General features: G+C 36.8%; 1 pseudogene; it reads right to left on the bottom strand.

Moving 5' to 3' along the window:
• Positions 1-231: 231 nt before the first annotated feature.
• LOC149139077 (serpin-ZX pseudogene) lies at positions 232-7,401 on the bottom strand (annotated as a pseudogene).
• Positions 7,402-13,928: the final 6,527 nt, after the last annotated feature.

Raw genomic sequence — 13,928 nt, 5'->3', positions numbered from 1 at the left:
TCTATCAATTTTTCTAACAATATCCCCATCCCTGCACACCAACAGACTCAGCTTTATCGATTTGCCTCCGAAGAGTGCATCTATGTCCAGAGACGTGTCGGATCTCACAGACTTGGAGTCAGACTTGGAGCGAATTCAGATTTTCTCAGCTTTATCGATTTCCTTTGCTTCCGAAGAGTGCATATGTGTCCAGATACGTGTAGGGTATCACAGACTTGGAGTGAATTCATATTATCGGCCATGAAAGTGGGGCCAATGTGTACAAGGTCTGACACAAGAAGCATTGACAGTGACAGCCGCAACTTCAGTTCCATTTTCATTAACCTCTAGAAACGACTTGTGAAAAACATTTGAAATGTGTAGTGACCTAGAAATACACCATTTCTGTGAAGTCTGCCACATTAGAAAAATCAGCACCAAACCCAACTTTTTTAGCAATTTTTGTACCTCAAAAGAAAAGGAAATCATAAAGGAGGTAGCTGAAAAAATCTAACTTCAACTTCATGTCCTCGAGATAGATGATTCTCACAAAAATGAAGATTAATAGTTTTCTATACATCGAACAAGTCACTCTTCTTATTGCGCAAGGGAAAATACATGGTGTTGAAACTGTAATTTCCAACTACCCACATTTATTCCAACAAAACCACATGTTTCTTATCGCACCGCTTTTTGCCGAGCATGGTATTTTTGGAGGGGGCTCTGATCAGTGCGACTTGTTGACGTGTGTCCACAGTACGGTTTCAAAACCGCCAATCCCCCGGAACGTAAAGTTCGTGTAAAAGGGGCTCCCAGGGAATTAATGATAGCCGTTTGATTAAATCAACGGACCTGCATGATGAGAACTTGCGTGGAGTAAAATTTTGGTTTGACCGTCGGTTTTATTAGTAAGGCATTTAATGAATATTTACTATGGTCGTAAATATAGGTAAAAGGCTTTAGTTTATTATGGACGGGAAGTATGGAATGAGTAAAAGAAAGGTATGGGCATATTTTTTTATTACTAAAAATATATGCAATATGTAAGGAGTAATGTTTTTTTTGTTCATCGTATTAGCAATGAAATGCACAGCAGTGCGAGAGAAGAAAAAAAGAGGGCAGGGTTAATTTTTCCTAGTGAAGACATATTTGAAATATGCAGCAGCACATATAAATGAGGAAATATTTACACAGCAGTGTAAATATATATTGTAGAGATAGTGTTGAAATGCAATGGTTTTTTTTATGAAATGTAAAAACGCAACAACATAAAGGAGTTTTTTTTTGTTGAATGTGAAATGTGAAGGAATTACATTTACAGCAGTAAATGCAAGAAATGTTTCATTTTACAGCAGTGTGTTAATTTTCATAAAACAGAGTATTACTCTTTGTTGCAGAGACAAAGTAATTTTTGTTGAAATGTTCTTGGTGTAATCCCTCAGGTAGAGGAAGAATATATTTGTATCAGCTGTTGTTTGATTAATGAATACAAGTTTATTTTGGTTGAGAAACTCTGCTCTGCTCAGAAATTTTTGCTTCCCTGTGTTAAAGATCCTGTGGAGAAAAACAGAGCATTGTTCTCTGTTCTTTTGTGTTTGAAATTACCAGAAATTTCCAACATGGTATCAAAGCAGATCCAGGCTCTTTGAAGGTGTCAAAGAAGCTGAAGGAAGGAGTTTTTTGCTGCAACAACTTCTCCAGTAGAGTGAAGTCTCAGGCAAAAGAATCCAAGGTATTTCTCAAAGTTTTTTTGTGTAGCTGTTGAAGACAGTAAGTGTTTTTAAATACACAGTCAGTGTAGCTGTTGAAGACAGTAAGTGTTTTTAAATACACAGTCAAATATTTGAAGCATAGCTGAGAATGCAAGGAATGGCCAGCACTAGCACTAGTATGGGTATTTTTAATATTCAACTCCCACAGTGTAATGGGAAAAACTATGACTATTGGGCAATAACCATGAGAGCCCTGTTTGCCTCACAAGATTTATGGGAATTAGTTGAGGATGGTTTTGAAGAACTAGCAGATGAAGATGAGTTTAATAGGTTAACTCAGGCAGGCAAAGATCTATTGAAGAGCAATAAGAAGAAGGATTCCAAAGCCTTCGTATTTTTATATCGAGCAATGCATGAGGGTGTGTTTGCAAGGATAGCAGCAGCAAAGACATCCAAAGAAGCATGGAAAACTCTCAAGACAGCCTATCAAGGCATGGAGAAAGTGAAGACAGCAAAACTACAGTTGTTGAGGAAAGATTTTGAGAACCTGTGCATGAAGGAGTCAGACAATATTGACTCATTTTTCACACATGTAATTGGTCTGGTCACACAAATAAGGACTCATGGAGAAGTTCTTGAAGAAAGGAGGATTGTGGAGAAAATATTGAGGGTTCTACCCTCAAAGTTTGATGTGATTGTCACCACCATAGAAGAGACAAAGGATCTCACAAACTTTTCAGTTGATGAACTTCATGCATCGCTGATAACACATGAGCAGAGGTTGAGTAGAAATGAAAACTCATTTCTAGAGCAAGCCTTCAAGACCCAGATGTCCTTTGGAAGAGGAATAGGTCAAGGTAGAGGAAACAAGAGAGGAAGAGGCAGAAGCCAAAACAGAGGTGGAAGGAACAGTGCAGCAAATGCTCAAGGAAGAGGCAGCTATCCAAATCAGAACCAAGGCCAAGGCAGCAGTCAACAAAGTGGACAACATCATGCTCAAGGACAAAGGTATGAAAAATCCAATGCCTAATGTTATTATTGTAAAAAATATGGGCATTATGCCAATGAATGTAGAAAGAAGCAGCATGATATGAATAATAGATCTAGTGCACATATCACTAGAGAAAATATCAGCCAAGATAATGTGCTTTTAGCTTGTAACATGGCTGAAACAAACAGTGATGATATATGGTTTCTAGACTCCGGTTGCAGCAACCATATGACAGGAAACATAGCCCTGTTTTCTGCTTTAGATCAAAATGTGAAATCACAAGTCACACTTGGGACTGATAGTAAAATTTCTGTTATGGGAAAAGGAGAAGTAAAAATATTTACAAAGAAAGGTGAAAAGAAAACCATAGCAGATGTCTATTATGTTCCTGGAATGAAATGTAACCTCTTGAGTATTGGACAACTTGCTCAAAAGGGGTACAATGTTTTCTTTGAGAATGATGTATGTACCATAATGGATAGAAAACCCAGCAAACAATGTATTGCTGAAGTGAAGATGATAAGGAACAAGATGTTCCCTCTCAGAATAAAGGCAGATTTGAAAAATAAAGAAGAAATTGCAGCAGTTACCCAAGAAGCTTTCCAAAGCGTACCAAAGGATGAAAATTGGTTGTGGCACTTGAGATTTAGACATCTCAACTTTGGAGGTCTTAACTTGTTGAATAGAAAAGGAATGGTAAAATGATTACCATTGATAGAGAAACCGGACATCCTTTGTGAAGGTTGTATCTTAGAGAAACAACACAGAGAAGTTTTTCCATCAGGGAAAAGCATCAGGGCAAAAGCACCCTTAGAAATTGTCCACTCAGATTTATGTGGACCAATGCAGAGTCCATCACTAGCAGGCAGCCAATATTTTCTAACATTCATTGACGATTTTATTAGAAAAACTTGGGTTTATTTTCTAAAGAACAAAAGTGAAGTGCTTGAAAAATTTCGAAATTTCAAAGCACTTGTAGAACACCAAAGTGGGCTGCATATCAAAGTTCTAAGAACTGATAAAGGAAGTGAGTATATCTCCAAGGAATTTCTACGGTTTTGTAGAGAAAATGGAATACACAAACAGTTTACCACAAGGTACACTCCGTAGTAAAATGGGGTAGATGAAAGAAAGAATAGGACCATCATGGATATGGCGAGGAGCATGTTGAAGGCAAAGCATTTGCCAAATGATTATTGCGCTGAAGCTGTACACTATGCAGTATATATTTTGAATAGATGCCCAACAAAAGTAGTCATGAACAAAGTGCTGGAAGAAGCATGGAGTGGGAGAAAGCAAGGAGTCACCCACATGAAAATTTTTGGTTGTGTGGCTTATGCACACATTCCAGATCAGCTAAGGAGGAAGTTGGACAGCAAAGGGAGAAATGTATTTTCATTGGATACAGTGAGAAATCCAAAGCTTACAGGTTGTATATCCCATCTACCAAGAAGTTTTTTGTGAGCAGAGATGTTCAATTTATTGAGGAGGAAGCTTGGGATGGAAGCATAGAGAAAACAGTGAATGTTAAAAATTGTTTGTCTCATGATGAAGATGATGAAGAGATGGCTAAAATACATCCCCAAACAGTAGCACCAACACAAGGACAGCAAGGGACACCCTTGAGGAGAAATGAAAGTGCTTCTCCAAGCACACCACAAGGAGGAAATTCAAGTGCTTCTTCAAGCACTTGTACACCAAATGAAAGAGGTAAGAAATTCAGAAATTTAAGTGACATTTATGATGAAGGTATGAATTCTTTGTTTGCATTATATTGTCATGTTGATGACCCTATTCATTTCGAAGATGCAATTAAGGATAGGAAATGGATAGAAGCTATGGATGAGGAAATCAATGCCATAGAGAGAAACAAGACATGGGATTTGGTTGAACTACCAAAAGGAAAGGAAGTCATTGGAGTTAAATGGGTCTACAAGACCAAGAGCAATGCTAAAGGCAAAATAGAAAGACACAAAGCAAGGCTAGTTGTCAATGGATACAAGCAGCAGTATGGGAGAGACTATGAGGAAACTTTCGCACCGGTTGCAAGAATGGAAACCGTGAGAGCAGTGCTGTCCATAGCAGCACAAAACAAGTGGAAAGTTTACCAAATGGACGTGAAGTCAGCATTCCTAAATAGAGTGTTAAAGGAAGAGGTTTATATTGAGCAACCTCTAGGCTATGAGAAGAAAGGCCAAGAGCACAAAGTGTGCATATTGAAGAAAGCTCTTTATGGGCTGAAGCAAGCACCAATAGCATGGTACAGTAGGATAGATTCCTATCTACTGGAAAATGGTTTTGAAAAATGTGAGGGAGAACCCACTGTCTACATCAAAGAAAATGATGGTAAAATGCTAATTGTTGTGTTATATGTTGATGATGTTATTTTTATAGGTAATGATGACTAACTCATTGAAAACTTCAAAACAGTCATGAAAGAAGAATTTGAAATGACTGACATGGGTTTGCTGAGATACTTCTTAGGAATAGAAATAGATCAAAATGAAAATAGAATTTTTATCTCACAAGCAAAATATGTAAATGAATTGTTGGAAAGATTTAACATGCAGGACAACAAGACATCAATCACTCCCACAGTGATGGGATTAAAACTCAGCAAAGAGGACAACAACAAGGATTTTGATCCTAGTTTGTACAAGAGCATAGTTGGCAGCCTCATGTATTTGACTGCAACTAGGTCGGATATAATGCATGCTGTTAATGTAATTTCCAGATTCATGGAGAGGCCAAAAGAAGCACATTCGCAGGCAACAAAAAGAATTTTGAGGTATGTCAAAGGTAATAAAAGATTTGGCATTTTATACACTGTCTCAGAATGTTCAGATTTAGTTGGATACACTGATAGTGATTGGGCTGGAAGTGTAGATGATCGGAAAAGCACATCCGGTTATGTTTTTCACATGGGATCAGGAGCCATTCCATGGGCTTCTAAGAAACAGCCTATTGTGGCATTGTCCATAGTAGAGGCAGAATATGTGGCAGCTACAACAGCAGCATGTGAAGCAGTTTGGATGAGAAGAATGTTAAGGAGTTTAGGCCAAGAGCAGGGAAAAGGAATGGTGATTTTTTGTGACAATGGCTCAGCTATTGCATTATCCAAGAATTCGGTGTTTCATAAGAGAACGAAACACATTGACACAAGGTTTCACTACATCAGGGAATTGGTGAGCAATGGAGAAATTGTTTTAAAACATTGCAGGACTCAAGAATAGGTTGCAAACATTCTGACAAAGCCATTGGATCATAAAAGTTTTGAGTTTTTGAGGAAATATCTGGGTATGACTGATAACCCAGCAGTTGAAATTAAAGGGGAGTGTTGAAACTGTAATTTCCAACTGCCCGCATTTATTCCAACAAAACAACCTGTTTCTTATCGCACCGCCTTTTGCCGAGCATGGTATTTTTGAAGGGGGCTTCGATCAGTGCGACTTGTTGATGCGTGTCCATAGTACGGTTTCAAAACCGCCAATCCCCCAGAACATAAAGTTCGTGTAAAAGGGGCTCCCGGGGAATTAATGATAGTCGTTTGATTAAATCAACGGACCTGCATGATGAGAACTTGTGTGGAGTAAAATTTTGGTTTGACTGTCGGTTTTATTAGTAAGGCATTTAATGAATATTTACTATGGTCGTAAATATAGGTAAAAGGCTTTAGTTTATTATGTACGGGAAGTATGGGATGAGTAAAAGAAAGGTATGGGCATATTTTTTTATTGTTAAAAATATATGCAATATGTAAAGAGTAATTTTTTTTTTGTTCATTGTATTAGCAATGAAACGCACAACAGTGCGAGAGAAGAAAAAAAGAGGGCAGGGTTAATTTTTCCCAGTGAAGACATATTTGAAATATGCAGCAGCACATATGAATGAGGAAATATTTACACAGCAGTGTAAATATATATTGCAGAGATAGTGTTGAAATGCAATGTTTTTTTTATGAAATGTAAAAACGCAGCAGCGTAAAGGAATTTTTTTTGTTGAATGTAAAATGTGAAGGAATTACATTTACAGCAGTAAATGTAAGAAATGTTTCATTTTACAGCAGTGTGTTAATTTTCATGAAACAGAATATTACTCTCTGTTGCAGAGACAGAGTAATTTTTGTTGAAATGTTCTTGGTGTAATTCCTCAGGTAGAGGAAAAATATATTTGTATCAGTTGTTGTTTGATTAATGAATACAAGTTTATTTTGGTTGAGAAACTCTGCTCTGCTCAGAAATTTTTGCTTCCCTGTGTTAAAGATCCTGTGGAGAAAAACAGAGCATTGTTCTCTGTTCTTTTGTGTTTGAAATTACCAGAAATTTCCAACAAAAATGACAACGTTTTCTTTCCTTATACATCGAACAAGTCACTCTTCTTATTGCGCAAGGGAAAATACATGGAAAATGACAACGTTTTCTTTCCTTGGACATAGGGAAGACATATAATTTGACAGTTACCAACTCTCTTAATAAAATGTTTCCTTTTTCTAGTCATCGTCGACGCTTTCTCAGTTTCAACATTAACAAAATTAAAAGTACCTTCCTATGTTGCTGAGGAATCAATTTTTTTCCATGTACCCTTGAAGAACAAGGCATTTGTTAAAACCAATCACGTATATTTGTTTACAGAATCAACTGGAAGTGGTTCCTATATTTTCCCTTTTGTTTCATCTACAACCCATTTATTGATCTCCATTCTTATGCTGCTTTCAAACATTTTATGAACTTTGAAAAGACAAATTATACAAGAAATTGTATCAATTCCCAACTTCCACAAGTATAAGACTAGAAGCATAACCTTCTATTGATCTCCATTCTTGTGCTGCTTTCAAACATTTCATGAGCTTTGAAAAGAAAAACTATACAGGAAATTGCATCAATTCCCAACTTCCACAAGTATAAGACTAGAAGCATAATCTTTTAGAAAACGAAGAGCAATAGCAAACTGAGTTTAAGGTAGGGTCGAAGACATAATTCATTTTAGACGTAAACATGCTTGAGTATGATCAAAAGAAACTCGTAACTATTACCAATCAACCATTAGACCTCATTTAAGTTCAGTAGGAAGTTCAAGTTGATCTAGATAAGATTGTCAGGAAGAAGAAGAAAAGTGTTGATAAAAAAACAAATACCTGAATAAAATAATATGGATTACGTGGTGTCAATGTATCCAAACATCCCACTCTATTCGAGTTTAGTGTATTTAGGTTGTTTGTTCTACATAACAATTTAACGGTTATAAAAATGCTAAAGTGCATTGGCCTCACAAATGACGTTCTGGCAGGTCTCGGAGAGCTTGAGATATTTGCACCATCACCATCAAGATATTGTACACAGAGACATAAAGCCCACCAATCTGCTGATAAACAGGAAGCAAGAAGTAAAAATTGCAAACTTCGGTGTGAGCAGAATTATGTTTCAGACATTGGATCCCTGCAATACATTGTACACAGAGACATAAAGCCCACCAATCTGCTATAAACAGGAAGCAAGAAGTAAAAATTGCAAACTTCAGGGTGAGCAGAATTATGTCTCAGACATTGCATCCCTGCAATACGTATGTGGGTACCTGCGCTTACATGAGCCTAGAGATTCGACCCCAAGAACCACGACGAAAGATGTGACGAATCTCCAGGGCAATTGGACTTCAGTGGGGCCAATTGTTGTTTCTCTTTGTCACATTGGAGTGCAACCACGAGAGAGCATCACTTTGGAGTGCAGCCACGAGAGGGTGGTGAGGCAATCAACATATTCCCTAGGGAGGCAGTGCTTAGGAGCATGTAATGGATAGAAACGGAAATTTCTCCTGCAACATTGATCATTCAAATGTAGCGCGTATGGAAACATAACGAACCGAAAGAATCGTGATGAAGGCCCCACCATTGAATTAAAGGTAGTGTTCTTGTGTGTAGTATGTACATGCAAGCAGGGTTGGAATTTCAAAAGAGATGGGTCCATCAAATTTGACGTTTTTCGCAGGTTTAGAATTTCAAAAGAGATGGGTCCATCAAATTTGACGTTTTTCATTGTTCCTGACTTATTTTTATAATTTTAACCCAAAATTTTAAAGATTTTATATTTTTTTAAACTGTATTTAACGGGTAAATCAGCGGGCAACTTGCCCGTCAAATTCCACCCCTGCATGCAAGTTTGCAATTAATTGGAGCCTTTCAGGGGAGTCGCAACCCGTGGAGTGCATGCCGAAGTTTATGGAGGTGTTGTTTATTCCAATGTTGTGCCATTTTATGATAACCTAACCACGTGGAGTGCATGCTCAAGTTTATATCGTTGTTTTATTCCAATGTTGTGCTCCATATTAATTGAGAAGTAATTGTTTTTTCCATGATTTGTTGCGTTGGAGATTAATTGTTCTTCTATGATTTGATTAAAGTATTAAATGTTGAATTAATATTATTTGTATTTTCGATTTATTTGGTAAAATATTTTGAAAAAAACAAATATTTTTGATTTTTTAATATTGATGTGTAGTTTATATTTTATTTAACAAATATTTGCAAAGAAACAAAATCAACATAAAAATTCTCCATACATGGGGAGAAAACGTCACTATATAAATAATCTAATTTGATTAGTGTTAATTTATAATTATTTACATTCATTACATATAAGTGAGGTTTGCCTGAAGTTATATCCTCTAATGATTTATCTATTAAATGTGCTGCCATGAATTTTCACTGAAATTGGTTTATTCTAGGGATTCCAAAAAAATATGAACACTTTCTTAAGCAGATTGTTTGAGGGTATATTTGGATTTATTAAATAATAACGATAGCTTATCGTAAACAATAAAGCATACAACTATAGAGAAAATATATTTTTTATTTTTTTTAAATAGTTTAAGATTCATGTAAATATAGGGTTAATGCATGAATTAAAAGTAAACTTTTTGGAAGGATTTTTTAATTTAATTTATTTTGGTGATTAGTAAACACTTTTTATATATATATAAGGTTAAATAAATAATTAATTGTGGACAACTGGTTATGCAATTTTGATTTTTTTTAAATGAATATGTTAATTATTCGGTGGATATTAATATTATTTAAAATATTTTTATATTTTGAAATAGAATTTTAAATTATTTTTATTAGGTAAAAGGTGTTTTTTTAACATAAGAAAATATGTTGTTTTACTTCTTTACATATCACTAATAAATTTAAAATAAATAAAGTCTACTAATTTGATATAAGTAAATATTTATTAATCAAATCACCTAATTTCTCTTTTACTCTTTACAAACCACAATAAAATTTACCTATTTCATAATATATATAATTAGAAAATCATATCATATCATTTAATTTCAGTAATGATTTAATTAATCTTGATAAAGTGTAAAAAATAACCATTACATTTTCTCTATATAATAACAAAATTATAATAAACATTACTCAAAAAAGAAAAACACAAATATCTCAATCACACAGCGTCGGTTTCTATTTCTATTATCTATTGCTTCTAAAAAACAAGTAAGTTGTAATACCCCAGAATATTGTAAATACTTTATTTACCATAGTTAAAAAAAAAAAACTGAAGGATGATGATTATTATCTGTTGCATAAATTAATATTTTTATATTCGTGAATGAAAATGAGAAATTATTTTCCTAGTAACAGGGATATCATGTAACTTCTGAGGAGGGAAGTTAATGTGAAAAGAAAACAGTTGCAAAACCCTAACTGCCCCCCAATCATGGATGGCTTCTAGGAAAAGGAAGGGGGGGGGGGGGGCGCCGGGGAACTGTGCTGTAGAGGACAGGCAGTGAGAAAGAAGGGAAAAGAGGTTACCATGTCTGGTGATGATCAAATGGTAAGGGCGCAGAGCACAAGCAACTCATAAAAGGCTGATTGTCTCTTGAGCAAGCTAGGGGGGAGATTTGGTCCCGACGGACAATCTCATGGTCGGGTGGTTGACTAGCTGCAGAAAACAGAGGTGACTTCTTTCTTTGGAGTTACTTATTGGAAGAAACACAAGTATGAGGCACTAACTAAGACTGCATCAATACCTGAATTGAAATTAGAAGAGTTTATTTTTGTGAGCTACAGTTTCCTAGGATTATAATCAAAATAAAGACATAGTGAGATCAGATATTTCTATATATTTAGGATCTTTAAATTCTGGGAGGGTATCAGTAGGGGAAAGCTGTCAAGAGGAGAGTTAATCTCAGTTTAGAGTTTAAATTTAACTGTCTCTGTTCTAGATAATTTTCTTCAAATTGGAAAACGAGACTTGTTTTAGTCAACATTTGCATTATCAACAATTGCTAAGGTGCTGGCAGAATGAATTTTGTCGCGAAGAGAACATACAAATTATATTAACCAGTTCCATGCATTAGGAGAATGAAAGAAAATAAGACCTTAGGGAGACAATCGAGTTAGGCTGTCTGACCTAACGAACAATAATAAAACAATACTATAGGGAAATTGTGTACATTATAGTCAGTCCTGAGAAAACAAAAGAAAACAGAACATATTCTTACGAAGGGCTAATTCTAATACAAATATTAGATGGCTTGCTTCATGATAGGGCTGAACATTTAAGCATAAATAAAACAAAGCAGAGGATGCCATCGGTTGCCTCGTCTGCGAGCAACCTTAAAGACGACACCAACCGAAAACAGAGTTTACTGCAAGAACATAAGGTACAACAAAGCATGCCTCTCCTATTGTTATCAAAGATAGGGTTAGAGCCACTACTACGTGCTGTAGCCATCAACAAAACTGGGGTGCAGGAGGTTGTCTACCCCATGAGCAGGGTTTGAGCTGCAAATGAACCCAAGATACCTGGGATTTCGAAGCATGACTGTGAACCCTCGGATGGGTAGAGTCTGAAACCCTCCAGAATTACAACCCTCCAATATTAAGAACAAAAGAAAAGAATCAAATAGAACATAAGAAATTGTCGGGAGGGAACTTAAGACTGCGACTTTGAGGGACACGTCACGGACCTTCTCAACCAGAAATATGCACGATAGTGGAAACATGACCAAACCCAGGTGCCGAATGCACGGGTCACCCAAAAAACGGAACTCTTATTTAAATGTTAAACAAAATACAATATAGAATCAAATAATGGCCAAGACCATTTCTCCATAAAAGAAAATTACATTTAATTTCAAACGCAGGTGAGACCATGGGCGTAAACAGTCTATAGATACGAATGAAAACTACTGTGGCTATTTATCCATTAGACCATTCACAGTAATACATCATAGCAGTAAAGAGAAAAAGGTGTCGCGAGCATAATAAGCACAGTTGTGCTATAAGATAATCCAAACACAAAGGCCGAGCAGTAAACATAATCTCAAACTGGATGCCCAAATTTCATTACAAATAATAAACACAATTTATACATGCCATTTAATAGAAACTTGGAGTTCATGAGGGGACGCATCACCCTCTACACAAATTTCAAATAGAATATAAAACTTGGAAGGAAATTCCCTTCGATGGGCACGGAAAGACCTCTGAAACCCTTAACTAAAACTCTTCAGTCGAGGGCCTCGGCCCAGAAGACATTTCAGACCTGGAACCCTTGGTCACACAAAAGGAGGGTTTCCATTAGATAAGGCTAGGCAACCACATGAAGGAATGGAGGCCAACCTGCATGGTGACAAGCCACGATGATCATGGTTAGATAACTGTGGAAATGAATGAAGATTGTGGCAGAAAATTAGGAGAAATCATCTTCAACTTGACAAGGACTTACCTGGAAGGAGTTGAGTCGCCAACTATAAGAGCAGCTCATTTCGGCGCTGCAGGAAGCCCTCGAATATCAATCCAACCTGCAGATAGCATGAAGCCCCATGAGCGAGTCATGATTCACACAGTGAATTGAAGTAGCGCTCAGTTAAATGAAAAATGATGAAAACTCTGCTAACATTTGAATACCTGTAGGATTTGGGTGCTGAATATGCCTGCATTGAGTAAAGGTCTGGTAGGTCGACTCTCTGGAGCTGCAATGCATGGATCGAACCAGAGCAGGCTCCGCAAGGAGCTGCCCATCCAAATGAGCACCGTCACAATGCATCTGGTAGTATTAGGTCGAAAACCCACGAACTGTAGCCACCATCGGATAGCATAGGATGATCCTCACCATTGATGAGGCGGGATTACCCAAGCGAGCGATGAGACTGGTCTGCCTGCCCAGCCCCATACAGATCGGAGTGGATAGCAATAATTACACCCGTAACAGATATGGCAAGCCATGTGATGGAAAATGAAAAAAAGGAAAGTTACCACCTGTTCGTATGCTGCGTGGACAAACATACGTAATAACCAAAACTGTGTAATAAATGTGTTATTATAGCTAGTACGACGGGCTACATAAAATCTAATGCCGCACGCAAAAGTGTGCAGTGGTGAAACTATATAGTTTTCAATAGTTTATATATAACTGTAATTATGTCGTGTAAATTCCGGTAAAACAAATACCATAAAAAAAAAAAAATTAATTAGGTGTGGAGACATTACAAGTGGTATCAGAGCCAAGTTTTAAAAACTGTGGCCTCTGGAGGAAAACAAAAGCAAAGACAGATAAAGTGAAATCATTTTATTCCCAGTTCTATTTTGTAAGTTTTTGTTTAAAAAAAAAACAAATAGTTAATGCATTAACCCTCCCTCTGTCACTTTTCCTTATGTTAAGTACAGGGAAAACAGAAGATTACCAATATGAGAAGAGCAGACAGTGTCTCACGTAGGTTTGTGGCGAGTCAGGAACTTGTAACAGGCCCTGAAAATAACCCAGAATTATGGGTACAGCTTGGAGAAGAGGCTCGCAATACGAATCTCGCAATACTAGAGATAATACAGGATTTGAAAAATGAAATGGCCCGATTGCGGGAAGATAACACAAGATTAACCTTGGAGCAAGAAAGGATTATAAAGAGCCTATCTGACAAGCAAAATCAACAACCACTGAATCCTAGCGCTAAGTAGCAAAGGGAGTCTAAGGAGTGAAATCACCACACAGGACTTGAAGAGTCAGAAGGAAAGGATGAGGAACGAGAATAACGATCTGATAATGCTTCCGAGCAGCACACCTCAAAAAGGCAACGGATAGAGTTGCAAGGGGAATTTTGCAAGATCAAACTGCCACACTTTGATGGGGAATTGGAGGAAGCAGCCGAGGCATGGTTGATTAATATGAATAAATACTTCCAGCTATATGAGTACAATCACAACCTCAAGGCACAGTTGGCCATTTTCCAATTGCAGGGAAAAG

This window comes from Pinus tabuliformis, chromosome X, assembly GCF_031772625.1.
Source record: "Pinus tabuliformis cultivar Carrire ecotype Pingquan chromosome X, CPIR1, whole genome shotgun sequence".
NCBI classification, from domain to species: domain Eukaryota; kingdom Viridiplantae; phylum Streptophyta; class Pinopsida; order Pinales; family Pinaceae; genus Pinus; species Pinus tabuliformis.
Note: the sequence above shows the minus strand (reverse complement) of the source record. Positions and strands in the feature narration are given on the sequence as shown.